Genomic DNA, 14,603 nt, shown 5'->3' with positions numbered 1-14,603 from the left:
GATACCAGGAGAGAACAAATCTTTACCGCTAGGAGTAGAACAGAGAACAGATGGAAGCCACGCATGAAACATGTGAAGTGTTTGAGTACCTTTTGCGTCACTCTAATATCTAATAAATTGATACAACCTACTGATTTGGTGATTATACTACTCACGTTAGGTATTAAGCTTATCGCTTTTCCGTCACAACTAATAACAGTAAATCGGATCACGAGATCTCATTTGAGAGTGATTATTTATAAAAATTCATGAGTCTGTTTTATATAGACTCTGTTATGAATTGTTTTCAAACCTTTTTGAAAGTTGGAACATGATATCCACCAATCTAAGATAACTTAGTTCGGACGACACTCAGTTTATAACCATTCTAAAAACTTTCTTCTTCTCTTTGAAAGTTAGAACATGATATCCACCAACCCCTACAACCACAACATCTGCCACACCTGTACCAATGCCAATAAGACAATATGCTGGAAACCTACCGGATTGCAAGAAATGCAATTTCCATAACACAGGAAAATGCCGCAGAATGTATTGTAAGAACTACAACAGAAAAGGACACACCACTCGTTTCTGCAGATCACTGGTTCCACCAACCACCTAACTTCCAGAGGGTCTCCGCTTTCCAGCTGCGGAAAGCTTCACTCCTTTCACTGAATGAAGACCAAGGAAAGAACTTCAAATGTTGAACCATTTGGAAAGAACTTCAAATGTTGAACCATTTAGCTATGGATGCTTAGCGGGGGTTGAGAGATCCCTTGTCGCCGACAAAGAAAAGAAGGTAGAACCAATGGGCCCTTAGTCCGCCCCTTATGTAGTACATAGAGGCGTCGCGAAGGAGTGAAGAATGCCCCTTTCCTCCCGGAAGAACTGGACGACCAAATACAAGCGACTTTTAGACCTCCACTCCCTCTGCCACCATTCAATAGGCTTGACTTTCTAGCTTCTTCTTGCTTGAGCTGAGCACGTAAGCCAAGCCTTCACTTACTTATTCGTAGACTTTTCTGGAATCTCCATCTCCTCGTCGCACTTGTCAATCCGCCTTTCAAGAATATCTTGAATAAGAGATCCCTCCATAAAGAAAACCGATGGAACAACCACATCACCCTATGAAGCTTACCTTCTTTTTATTAAAAAGGGAAAGGGCTTTTTCAGCTGGTGCGCAGTAGCGCACTTCCGTTTTCCCTTGACTAGTAGGGGTCACGTGGTTCCTATGCCGCCGCCTTTCCCGGTCCTTTTCTTTTAGTGCTTCGACCCTTCGGCCAAAAACTTTTTCTCGCTGGTCGAGCTTTCGACAAAAAAAGCGAAACGTATTCTCTTATCTAAGCTTCTTCCCTGTGCATTAGCTCCCCCCATGGTAGATGGTTCCAGGCGCTGGAGTAAGCCAGGCTAGTTACGGGTGCGAAGAATCCGGACATTTCAAAATAAATTGTCCAAAAACGAGGAATGATGAAGAAGCTCGTTTATGTATGACTCCGACCCAACACATAACTTCAACCACTGATGCTAGTACAATTCAAGTATGTCATGCATGTGGTGAAATGGGACATTTCAAGAGAGGTTGTCCAACAGAGAAGAATGACGGAGAAACGGGAGGAGTTTAACGATAGGACATAAAGGAGCAACGAGGAACCTTCAAGGATTTTGGTACGTTTTCTAAAACAACAATAATTAAACATCGAGTTTTCACGGAAAATATTTAACAATTAAAGTTCAAAATCGTAAGTTAACACATCGTTCATATAAGAATTAAGAACCCTTGCGGGTAAGCTATGATGGCTTAGTGTATACATTAGGGTCATTTATAATTAATATTTGTAGGCATAGAGTGAGTGATTCCGCCTTATCTCCTGTTCCTTGTTTGGTTGTGGATTTAGGGCAGGGTCACCCAGTCGACTGTCTTTCCAATCTTAATTATACATGACTTGTATACACCAAGAGATTATAGAGGGGCCTAGTAAGGATAAAACAAATACTTTTTCCTAATCGACTTAACAACCGTTATGATAAGAAGTTCTGATGTCGTTCTTAGAAATGGATTGGTTTGGTCCTCACCATACCAAGTTCCTATGCCACGTAATGACCCTTCACCTTAAACGGCCGACTAATGAAACTTCCGTCACTCATAACAATAAACTAGATACGAACCTCAAAATCGTCTTTCGCTTCAAAACTTCAGAAGTACCCATGCGAGGGGTACCACGTCTTCCTAGTTTATTCTATAGACAAGAAAACTGTCACAACCCGAAATTTCTATCTTGTAAGGTCAAACACATCAACCGAAGGTCAAACTTATAGGTTTCTAGACCTAGTATACGTAAGGGTTGTGTGTTAGGAAGTGAACCACGTAAGAACCGAGAACTAAGAACTACATTCGAACCATAAACCTCAACGAGTGAGGTTCACGGATGCAAACTAGGTTCATGGCTGTGAACCCTCCCTTGGCCGTGAACTATCCCTTATATATATGAGGTTGTTCGATTTTATCCTCATTTATCTCTTGGCCGAAAACCCTCCCTTTCTCTCTCAAGTATCATATACCAAGAACACCATTTTCACTCTTTTCATCCCTTTTCCTTTTGCATCTCCTTAGTATACCACTTAGGACCTTCAAACACTCGCCAATCATCAAGATCTTCAAGTGTTCTTTTCTTCTTAGGTCCGTGAACCCTTCTTAGGGTCGTGAACCATCCATGGGTCGTGAACCCTTCATGGGGCCGTGAACCCATCAATCCTGGCCGTGATCAACTTTCAGCCTTCCAATTTTCGATACTAACACTTCTTTGTAAGTTCTCCCTACTTCATAGGCTGTTTCCTTTGCACCTTAGATGTTAAATACACTAACTGTATACATATATATGTCACAATATGCTATTTAGGACTTGTTTGTGCTTTAGGACTCCACTCGTGAAACTTATCATCCTATATCGAATCATCAATTGAATCACTCAAATAAGGTGAGTTTATACCCCTATAATCTACCTTTTTAAAATGTTTTTAAATGCTTTTTAGGGGGGAATACAAGTAAAACACAAGAAATCTTGTGTTTAAAAATGAAATTTTAATTACTTCGTTATCTTGCCGTCAATATGAATGAAAACATGAAAATTGTTAAAACATGGAAATAAACTTATAAACTATGATAAATATAGTTTATGGAACAAATGGATCTTTTTACAAAACTACCAGTTGTTTATAAAATGGTTTTCGCATTATTACTTGTAAAGTCGTTAATCTAGTTTCTGAGACGCGTCTTCAGTACTTACTTAAGTATCAGTGGAAGTCCATCTTTATGATCCAGAGTCTCCTGGAGGGAGAGCGTGACACTTGTATATAGATCTATATGGGACTAAAAATCCCTCACTGCTACTGTTAGCTACAGTTGGATCGGCAGGTTAGCGGGTGACAAATGTCATAAACGATACCGACATCCCATTACCCGTCGTATCAGTCGGTATGGTCATATAACACACAAGGAGAAATAACGATATATTTACATAGTAATATACTTTTCCTAAACTTTCCTAAGGGATATTAACTATATGATACTCAGTATATATTATAAGGTTAGATAAAATTGAAATCCGATAGACAGTGGAATGTGTGACTTCCGCCACATTTCATGTTCCTTGTTTGGTTGTGGGCTTAGGGCAGATTCACCCATTCAACTGTGTGTTCGATCTCGGTTATATACAACTCATATGTATTAAGTGATCATAGGAGGGTAGTATCGCCGCATCAGGTTTTCAGGGTAAACAATTCTTTATCCAGTTTAACTTATCAACAAAACTAGATACCCTTAAAGTAAGTATAGTAATTATGTTTGTGATTTTCGGTATCGGAATGATTAAGAATACCAGCCAGCTTTATAGAAAATATAGGATTTTCTTTGGTAAACATCGTTATTTTTAAAGGTAAACAATTTTCGATAGAACTTTCTGAAAACGATATCAATTATCACTGAAAACATTGTTTCACAGTAGAGTAAGTGAAACTAGAAACATATTTACAAAACTAGTTTAAATTATTAAACTAGTATAACATAAAGGACCTTAAATGGTTAATTCTATAATTCTTTAGTTTATACATCAAAGTTATATATAAATAATATCCGATAGGCAGTGGAATGTGTGACTTCCGCCTCATTTCCTGTTCCTTGTTTGGTTGTGGGCTTAGGGTAGATTCACACATTCCACTGTCCGTTCGATATTAGGTTATATATAGTTAGTATAAACTAAGTGATTAGATAAGGAAGTATTGTGGATACCATTCTACCAGAGAATCATTAATGTTAATTCTATAATTACTTGATGAATACATTAGGATTATATATTATGAAGATCCGGTAGACAGTGGAATGTGTGACTTCTGCCTCATTTCCTGTTCTTGTTTGCTTGTGGGCTTAGGGCAGATTCACACATTCAACTGTCTAATCGATCTGTATTATATATAATTTGTATGCACTAAAAGATTACAGAAGGATTAACTACAGTCATTTTACTTATTAAGAAAATATAGGATTTTCTGAAGGAACCGGCGAACTTTTTCTAAAGAACCAAGAGTATACTTTTTATAACAAAAATACTTATGAACTCACCAACTTTAGTGTTGACACTTTTTCAAACCACTTGTATTCTCAGGATCATTAGTAGGCAGGTATCCTCTCAGGTGTTGCGAAGACGAAGCTTTACGCCTTAACTTTTGTTGTACTTTTAATGTATTTCAAGTAACGTTTTGAACACAATGTAAATATTATATTATCAATATGATGGTTGTTGTTACTTTGATTACTATGATGCATGTGTTGTGATACTTAACATGAAGTTATCCACCGCCGAACATTTCCGTCGTTTCGGTTTGGGGGTGTGACAGATTGGTATCAGAGCATTGTTTATAGTAAACTAAGTATATCAACCTATAAAAGATATACAACTATAAATACAATGGGGCCGAAGTGCTCTGACTAAAAGTATACTTTTAAAATATAATAATATTTTTATAAAAAAGTATATATATATATATATATATATATATATATATATATATATATATATATATATATAGAGAGAGAGAGAGAGATAGGTTCAGGTGTTTAAAGTAAGTATTGTGTTATTGTATGCATAAATATGGGCCAATCAAAATTTAAAATAAAAATAAATAATTAAATAAATAAATAAGGGTAAATAGGTAATTTGATAATTACTTTCCACAGATAATATCCTATAATTAAGGTAACAATTGACTTAGTTTTCTCCACCCATCGTCTTTTAAAACCGTAACCCTAATCAACCCTTTTTGACAACGACCCCATGGACACTCTCTGTAATGCTCTTACTTGAAGTGCTAGACCAAGCGGCAAGGACAGAAACCTTAGCAAGTGAATCGATGCACAGGTCGTCTTCGTTCTCACTCATGCATTCTTCAATTGTTCTTCTCTGGCTGTGAGATGCGAAGGGAGGAGGTCCGATGGCTGCTGATCTTATCGATTCGCAATCGGTGATGGCCTCGAGGGTTCGACTTAGGCGGAAGAAGAGGAAGGGGAAAGAAGCAGAGACGCTACTCAACACTGGCGTTTCCTCCACGCTGCTTACCTCCGACCACAGGAGACGACCCTCATCCCCGATTCAGGTTCCTCGTCAATTGCAATTGATTCGCTTGATTATGTGAATGATAATCCAGGTAACCGATAGGGTAAAATCTCTTGGTAAATTCTTGAGTAGGAACAACCCCCAATTTCTAGGATACAAGCCTTAGAATTATATGCTTAAGGTTACGTATATATGCATTGCTGTATGTGTACATGATGTTCAGTACAGGTTTCAGAAGTGATTGGTTTACCTTTAACAATGTCATTTCTTGTTCTGTACCCAGGATTCCCATTGGTTCAAACAAAAATCATTGATTTTTTTCGCATCCAGAGGTCCTCTAACTCAGCTGAAGAATATTGTCAAGGTAGATAAGATATCATTTATTCATGTAGTTTATGCTTTATTGCTTTATAGAAAAAGATTGGTAAGAGTTGTTTTGTTATATGATTGTAGATATAGGCAAGAAAAGGAGGCGAAAAAGTTACATAGCGGCATCAAAGAAGAGAAGGAGGCTGTTACCATATAGTCCAAGTGAGGATCCTGCAAGAAGACTAGAACAAATGGCATCACTAGCCACAGCATTGACAGCTACAGAAGTTGAGTTCAGTAATGAGCTCACATATATTCATGGCATGGCTCCTAGGTCAGCTAATCGTCCTGCTTATGAGAAAGAGGGGATGCAGGTTTTATCAAAGAAGACACTGAGGCCTTGAATCTGTGCAAGAGCATGATGAGGAGAGGGGAATGCCCTCCACTCATGGTTGTTTTTGATCCTGTAGAAGGGTAAGTGGGTTTTTGTGCCTAAACCTTTGGTGTTCTTGATATTAATATATATATATGTTATTGTTGCAGATTCACCGTAGAAGCTGATAAATGTATCAAAGACTGGACAATAATCACTGAATATGTTGGAGATGTTGATTACTTACAGAGCCGGGAAAATGATGATGAAATCACGAATTCCAATTCTGTTCGAATGGAATGACGAATTCCAATTCTGTTGGAATCACAGAAGTTGATGCTTGAAGAACGGACCACAAAATTGAAACGGACCACATTTTTCTTTTAGAATGTATTAGTCGTTGTTAGATTTTGATGTATTCTTTCCGGTTTTGATTGTTTTTTAGTTTTATTCTTTAACAATAAATGTAATTATTAACAATTTTTACCCGTATACTATAAGAAATAATGTATTTTTTGTTTTTATTCTTCTAGTGATTGTTCAAGAATTTGTTATTCTACAAGAAGTTTTTAAATTCATGATCAAAAAATAGGTTCAAGAATATTTTTATTATTTATGGTTCAAGAATATTTTTAATTTTGAATATACTCATAAACATATTCTGTCAGAATGTCCGAATTAAAATAATTATAATTCTTAAACTCGGATTTTTAAAATTAATAGAATCTATGATCCCTTAAAAAATGCAATTTTCCTTTATTAAGTCTATATTAATTGACTGAATTACCCTTATAATTAATTAAGATGATATTTTTCAATTATATTTAATTCAATAATATATATTAATCACTTTCTTAAAATCTATAAATTTGATTGGCTCACATTTATGCATACAATAACACAATAGATACTCTAAACAAAATAACCTAAGCCTATATATATATATATATATATATATATATATATATATATATATATATATACTAGATCAAGTATCACAAGAAGAACAAAACAAAAGTATTTGGATGCTGGACACTACAGTCAAACCTGGACAGTTATGTAATCATATCTTGAATAAATATAGCTTGATCAACTATATTTATTTGAGATACGACCAACATGTGTTTGGGATTGATGGTGGTGTTGCAACAAGTCTAAAACTTACCAACCCTATATATGAAGAAATACTAGAACAAAACATAAAGTTAAAATACTACAGGAGTATTTTAAGTACAATAAATAACTTATGTGAAAACTAAAAGACCTTTACTGGTAAGGTTATAATTACTGAGTGTATACATAAGGTTATATATAATTGAGATTTTATAGGCTTAGAATTTGTGATTTTCACTCTACTTCCTTTTCCTTGTTTGGATGTGGTTTTAGAGTAGGATCACTTATTCGAAGGTCTATTTGATTTGGATTATATATAATATGTATACACTAAGTAATTATAGAAAGACCTAGTAAGGATCATTCTCGTAAAAGTTATTTTTAATAAAAATATTTTATTAATATCGTAGATTCTTTTGACATTCTCGTTCTCGCAAGAACAACATAGATAGATGTAACCACCCCATTACAACAGTCAACAGAGGATTTGAGGCAGAACCAAAAGAGGGTTCATGAGGAGGATTCCGAGAAAGAAACAGTTGAGGAGTAAAGAAACTATAGAAACCACCAAGTGCCTTTACCTTATTAAGGGCACTGATGAGAAGTTCGCATGAACTTTCGGGATTCAAACTCTCTATTATGAAGTAATGAGGGATCAGTGCCAAAACCTGAAGTATGATGGCACGGGAATTCAATATACCTACGAAGGAGAAGGATACCATATAGATACCAGGATAGATCAAATCTTTACCGCCTGAGTAGAACAGAGAACAGAGGGAAGGCACGCATGAAACATGCGAAGTGTTTGAGTACGTTTTGCGTCACTCTAATAGCTAATAAATTAATACAACCTACTGAGTTGGTGACTATACTACTCACGTTAGGTATTAAGCTTATTTCCTTTTTCCGTCACAACTAATAACAGTAAATCGGATCACGAAATCTCATTTGAGAGTGATTATTTATAAAAATTCATGAGTCTGTTTTATATAGACTCTGTTATGAATTGTTTTCAAACCTTTTTGAAAGTTGGAACATGATATCCACCGATCTAAGATAACTTATTTCGGAAGACACTCGGTTTATAACCATTCTAAAAACTTACTTCTGCTCTTTACCAGGACTGCATCATAAGGGTGTAGGTCGAAACATTGAGAACCATACAACAAAACGAAAATTTTATATGTATATATAAATAGATAAAGTACAACTAGAAACGATCATAGTTATTAACAAACTCGCTTCACATTATATAACAGAGTCATGTCTTCACATGGAAATAACCGGCCAACCGAAGAAACCACGATCCTACATATAGACTCCGCTACATTCCAAGCCGCCGTAACAGCTGTCGTGACAGCTGTCATGGCACAATTCAATGCTAACAACCCAAATGAAAATAGAAACAGTGTCGGCACTTCAAACCGTAGTAACAACCAAGGAAACCAACGGGTGCTTACCTACGAGAATACCTCAACCCACAAACCTAAGAACAAGAAACGAAAGTTCTGGAACAAAAAGGAGCGCAAGTTATTTCAAAAACTTGCCAAGAGACAGCAACCTGTGGTAGCCCCTACAGCTACAACATCTGTCGCCCCTGCAACCACAACATCTGCTACTCCAGCACCAACGCTAGTGCGACAATATGCTGGGGTACGCCCAAAATGCAACAAGTGCAATTTCCATCATTATGGAGCCTGCCGAGAGTTGCATTGCAAGAACTACAACAAGAATGGGCATACTACCCGTTTCTGTAGAATTCCAGTCCAACACATTACTCCAACCACCGATGCTAATACAAGTCAAGTATGCCATGCATGTGGTGAAATGGGACATTTCAAGAGAGATTGTCCAACAGAGAAGAATGACAGAGGAACGATAGGAGTTTAACGATAGGACATAAAGGATCAACGAGGAACCTTCTAGAATTTTGGTACGTTTTCTAAAACAACAATAATTAAACATCGAGTTTTCACGGAAAATATTTAACAATTAAAATTCAAAATCGTAAGTTAACACATCGTTCATATAAGAATTAAGAAACCTTGCATGTAAGCTATGATGGTTTAGTGTATACATTAGGGTCATTTATAATTAAGATTTGTAGGCATAGAGTGAGTGATTACGCCTTATCTCCTGTTCCTTGTTTGGTTGTGGATTTAGGGCAGGGTCACTCAGTCGACTGTCTTTCCAATCTTAATTATACATGACTTGTATACACCAAGCGATTATAGAGGGACCTATTAGGGATAAAACAAGGATAAAACAAACACTTTTTCCTAATCGACTTAACAACGGTTACGATAAGAAGTTCTGATGTCATGGATTGGTTTGGTCCTCACCATACCAATTTCCTATGCCACGTAATGACCCTTCGTCTTAAACGACCGACTAACGAAACTTTCGTCACTCATAGCAATAAACTAGATACGAACCTCAGAATCATCTTTTCCTTCAAAAATTCAGAAGTACCCATGCGAGGGGTACCACGTCTTCCTAGTTTATTCCGTAGACAAGAAAACTTAAAGTGAAAAACACAAAGGGTATTCTAAAAATCCGTGGCTTCGCGAAATTTCCCAGCAGACCTTTTTGGAAATACCACATATGCAGCAAGTCAGGTTCAAGCACAGAGGCTAAGGACAAATACGGTTAACCTATCACTGTTAAGTGTATACGCGAGAATGGTATATAATTAAGATTCTATAAACCTAGGATGTGTGTTTCCGCCCGATCTCCTGTTCTTTGTCTGGTTGTGGACCTGGGGAAGAGTCGTACATCCGACCGTCTTACTAATCTTAATTATATACGACTTGTATACATGAGGTAATGATAGATGGACCAGGTATGAATCCTATCATGAACTTCAGGGCAAAGTTGTCCAGGTCTACGAGTGGATATTCTACCATTTCGAGGAGCACGACCCCAAAAGTCCTGCTAAGAAAGCAAATTTCGGGACAAAATTCCATCGAACGAGGGGATGATGTCACAACCCGAAATTTCTATCTTGTAAGGTCAAACACATCAACCGAAGGTCAAACTTATAGGTTTCTAGAACTAGTATACGTAAGGGCTGTGTGTTAGGAAGTGAACCACATAAGATAGATGGATCAGGTATAAATCCTTGTCTGGTTGTGGACTTGGGGCAGAGTCGTACATCCGACCATCTCATTAATGTTAAGTATATACAACTTGTATACACGAGGTAATGATAGATGGATCAGGTATAAATCCTACTATGAACTTCAGGACAAAAGCTGCCCAGAACTACGAATGGATATCTTACCAGTTGGATAAACGTAGTTAAGTAAATCAAACTCACCTACTTTCTATCGATCAAAACAGAAAACGCAAAAGTGAAGATCCGCTGGAACACCAGCAAGGATCAGAAATTCACATAAGAAAGAGAAGTTTCGAGGAAATCGAAGTACTCACTTTTTTCCCAATTCCTAGTAACCACTCAGAGTTTGAATTCCGGGACGAAATTCCCTCTAACGGGGGGATGATGTGACAACCCGACATTTCTGTTATTGTAAAAGTCAAACTTTTCATTTTCATCTATCTTATATTAAGTAGATTTATATCTAAAAATTTAGCTTAAAAACCTTTAATTCAAAGGAGTTGTGTGTTTAAGAAGGAAAACTTTTAGAACCGAGAATCCTCGCATCTTTTTCTTCTTTCTTTCCTTCGGACGACAAACATGCCATGGGCGGACACACACTTCGGGCCGCAAACGGTTCATGACCGTGAACTCCCTACGCTGCAGTGAACCCTCGCATGACCATGAACCCTTCTCGGTCGTGAACCTAAGGATCTTATCTCCTCGGGAAGTGTTTACTGCCGAAGTCTCTTGTGTATATATATAAAAATGACTGATTTTTCCCTCATTTCACACACCCCAACCGCAAACACTCTCATTCTCTCTCAAGTATCAAGGGTCGAAAACCTCCTCTCGCCTCAAGAACATCAAGTATTCTTCATTTTTATCAAACAATCACCTTCCAATCTTCACGTCCTTAGGCCGAAAACACTTGAATCTTCAAGTGTTCTTCATTTCATCAAGAGCAGTGGCCGAAAACCCAAGAACATCCTTACTTCCTGGCCGTAAACTTAAGAACACCAAGTGTTCTTGGGTCGTGAACACATAGTCTGGCCGTGAACAACAGGCAGCCCTTGATCTTTGCTTCTAACACCCTTATTTGTAAGTTAAACTTGCAAATTAGGTCGATTCCTATCATTCTTATGATTATATTCATTAATAAGTATACATATATATTATATGAATCGTGTTTAGGACTCGTTACTTCATTTGTGGAGCTAACATTCTATACCAAATCTTCTATAGAATCCCCAACATAAGGTGAGTTCATACCCCTATAATCTACCTTTTTAAATGGTTTTAAATGCTTTTTAGGGGGGGACACAAGTGAAACATAAGAAATCTTGTGTTTAAAAATGGAATTTTACTTATTTCGTTATCTTGTTGTCAATATGAATGAAAACATGAAACTTGTTAAAACATGGAAATAAACTTATAAATTATGATAAATATAGTTTATGGAACAAATGGATCTTTTTACAAAACTACCAGCTGTTTATAAAAAGATTTCCGCATTATTACTTGTAAAGTCGTTAATCTAGTTTGTGAGACGCGTCTTCGGTACTTACTTAAGTACCAGTGGAAGTCCATCTTTATGATCCAGAGTCTACTGGTGGGAGAGCGTGACACTTGTATATAGATCTATATGGGACTGACAATCCTTCACCGCTACTGTTAGCTACAGTTGGAGAGGCAGGTCTGCGGGTGACAAACGTCATAAACGATACCGACATCCCATTACCCGTCGTATCATCAGTATGGTCATATAACTCACAAGGAGAAATAACGATATATTTACGTAGTAATATACTTTTCCTAAACTTTCCCAAGGGGTATTAACTATATGATACTGAATATATACAATAAGGTTAGATAAAATTGAAATCCGATAGACAGTGGAATGTTTGACTTCCGCCTCATTTCCTGTTCCTTGTTTGGTTGTGGTCTTAGGGCAGATTCACCCATTCAACTGTCTGTTCGATCTCGGTTATATACAACTCGTATGTAGTAAGTGATCATAGGAGGGTAGTATCGCCGTATCAGGTTATCAGGGTAAACAGGTCTTCAGCCAGTTTAACTTATCCACAAAACTAGATAGCCTTAAAGTAAGTATAGTAATTATACTTTTGCTTTTCGGTATCGGAACGATTAAGACTACCAGTTGGTTTTATAGAAAATATAGGATTTTCTATGGTAAACATCGTTATTTTTAAAGGTAAACAGTTTTCGATAGAACTTTCTGAAAACGATATCAATTATCACTGAAAACAATGTTTCACAATAGAGTAAGTGAAACTAGAAACTTATTTACTAAAGGTTTGATACTTATTATCAAATTATTATAACATAAGGACCTTTAATGGTTAATTCTATAATTCCTTAGTTTATACATCAGAATTATATATAAATAATATCCGATAGACAGTGGAATGTGTGACTTCCACCTTACTTCCTGTTCCTTGTTTGGTTGTGGGCTTAGGGCAGATTCACACATTCAACTATCCGTTCGATATTAGTTTATATATAGTTAGTATAAACTAAGTGATTGTCGAAGAAACTATTGTGGTTACCATTCTACTAAAGAAAATATAGGATTTTCTAGAGGAACATGCGAACTTTTCTAAAGAACCAAGAGTACACTTTTTATAACAAAAATACTTATGAACTCACCAACTTTAATGTTGACACTTTTTCAAACCACTTGTATTCTCAGGATCATTAGTAGACAGGTATCCTCTCAGGTATTGCGAAGACGGAGCTTTACGTCTTAACTTTTGTTGTACTTTTAATGTATTTCAAGTAATGTTTTGAACACAATGTAAATATTATATTATCAATACGATGGTTGTTGTTACTTTTATTACTATGATGCATGTGTTGTGATACTTAACATGAATTCATCCACCCCCGAACGTTTCCGTCGTTCCGGTTTGGGGATGTGACACTTACTCCTTTCTAGCCTTGCTATAAGGAGAAAGATTAATAGCCCATACTTGACTATTATACATGGATTAAATCTCAATGTTCATGAATCTAAGTCATTAATCAAATTCAAAGTCCGATATGACATTTCGGTAATTGATGGAATTGCCATAAACCATCAAAAGAACTCACTAATGAGAGATTCCATATTGCTCATGTTATAGATGATTCCTACCATATATGCTAACAACTTCTTTTTTGAATAGCTATTCTTCCTGTATAACAATTTAATGTTAAAACTAATGCCAACTGTTGCTACATCAGGCACTAGTTCTTAAGCTGCTTCAAGTTCCAAGTGCCTCCCACTTGCATTATCATTAAAAGCTTGCTTTCTGACAACTTAACTTTTCCGAGGAAAAAGAGAACTTATTCTTGGTAGGTTTGTATAAAATAATCTAAGCACCCTTTAGACTATTCTACGAATATGTATTTAATAGATTTTCGATCTAGAAGCTTTAGTCTAACATAGGCTTCAAATCCACAAAACATTAAGTAAGATAAGGATTGATCATTTCAATACTAAAATCTTATAAAGTATTTTATCTACTTATTAGTTGGTGTTTGTATTCAAGATATAAGTAGTAATTAAGGCATAATCCTAAAATAATAATGGAAGATTATTTCCCCCAATTAGTAAGTAAACATAATCTAGTAAGGTTTAATTCATCCTTATTATCGCTATGGCTTTAGATGGTTCTATAGATCTGTATTACAAGTTTTGTATTTGAAAACTTCAACAAAGGTTTCACAATTATCTTTTAACATGTAAATAATTACAACAACTATAGTTGTTAATATAGTTTATTAGGTATCTTGTGCTACATCTAGGCATTCGTTAGAAAGGAAGTCATAGATCGTAGTGTATAGTTCCTTAATAGTTATTTTCTCTACAGCTTAGTGAAAATATCATTATGAATATGTTACATATAAATAAGATTCACTTATGCTAAATCAACTACAATATTTTCCTTTAAAATCGATTTCTTGAAGTTGGAAGATGTGTAATTTATTTACAAAATAAAGATAACAATGTCATAAATTAGTTTGAATCTATTTTGAGTCAAAAGTGTTTGCATATAGAACTTATTTATTTAGAAAAAATTCATATTTACTTTATAATTATAATAAGAGATCTAGTTAT

The 14,603-nt window shown here is 35.9% G+C and overlaps 1 long non-coding RNA gene across 1 annotated transcript; it reads left to right on the top strand.

Annotated features, from left to right (window-relative positions):
• The first annotated feature begins 5,514 nt into the window (after nt 1-5,514).
• On the top strand, nt 5,515-6,275 carry LOC145156376 (uncharacterized). The gene is made up of 3 exons (XR_013736650.1): nt 5,515-5,679; nt 5,872-5,952; nt 6,042-6,275. It is a non-coding gene; the product is annotated as an uncharacterized LOC145156376 (long non-coding RNA).
• Nucleotides 6,276-14,603: the final 8,328 nt, after the last annotated feature.

This window comes from Lactuca virosa, chromosome 2 (assembly GCF_052849685.1).
Source record: "Lactuca virosa cultivar CGN04683 chromosome 2, Lactuca_virosa_CGN04683_v6, whole genome shotgun sequence".
Lineage (NCBI taxonomy): Eukaryota > Viridiplantae > Streptophyta > Magnoliopsida > Asterales > Asteraceae > Lactuca > Lactuca virosa.
The sequence above is the reverse complement of the archived record's forward strand: the minus strand, read 5'-3'. Positions and strand labels throughout refer to the sequence as shown.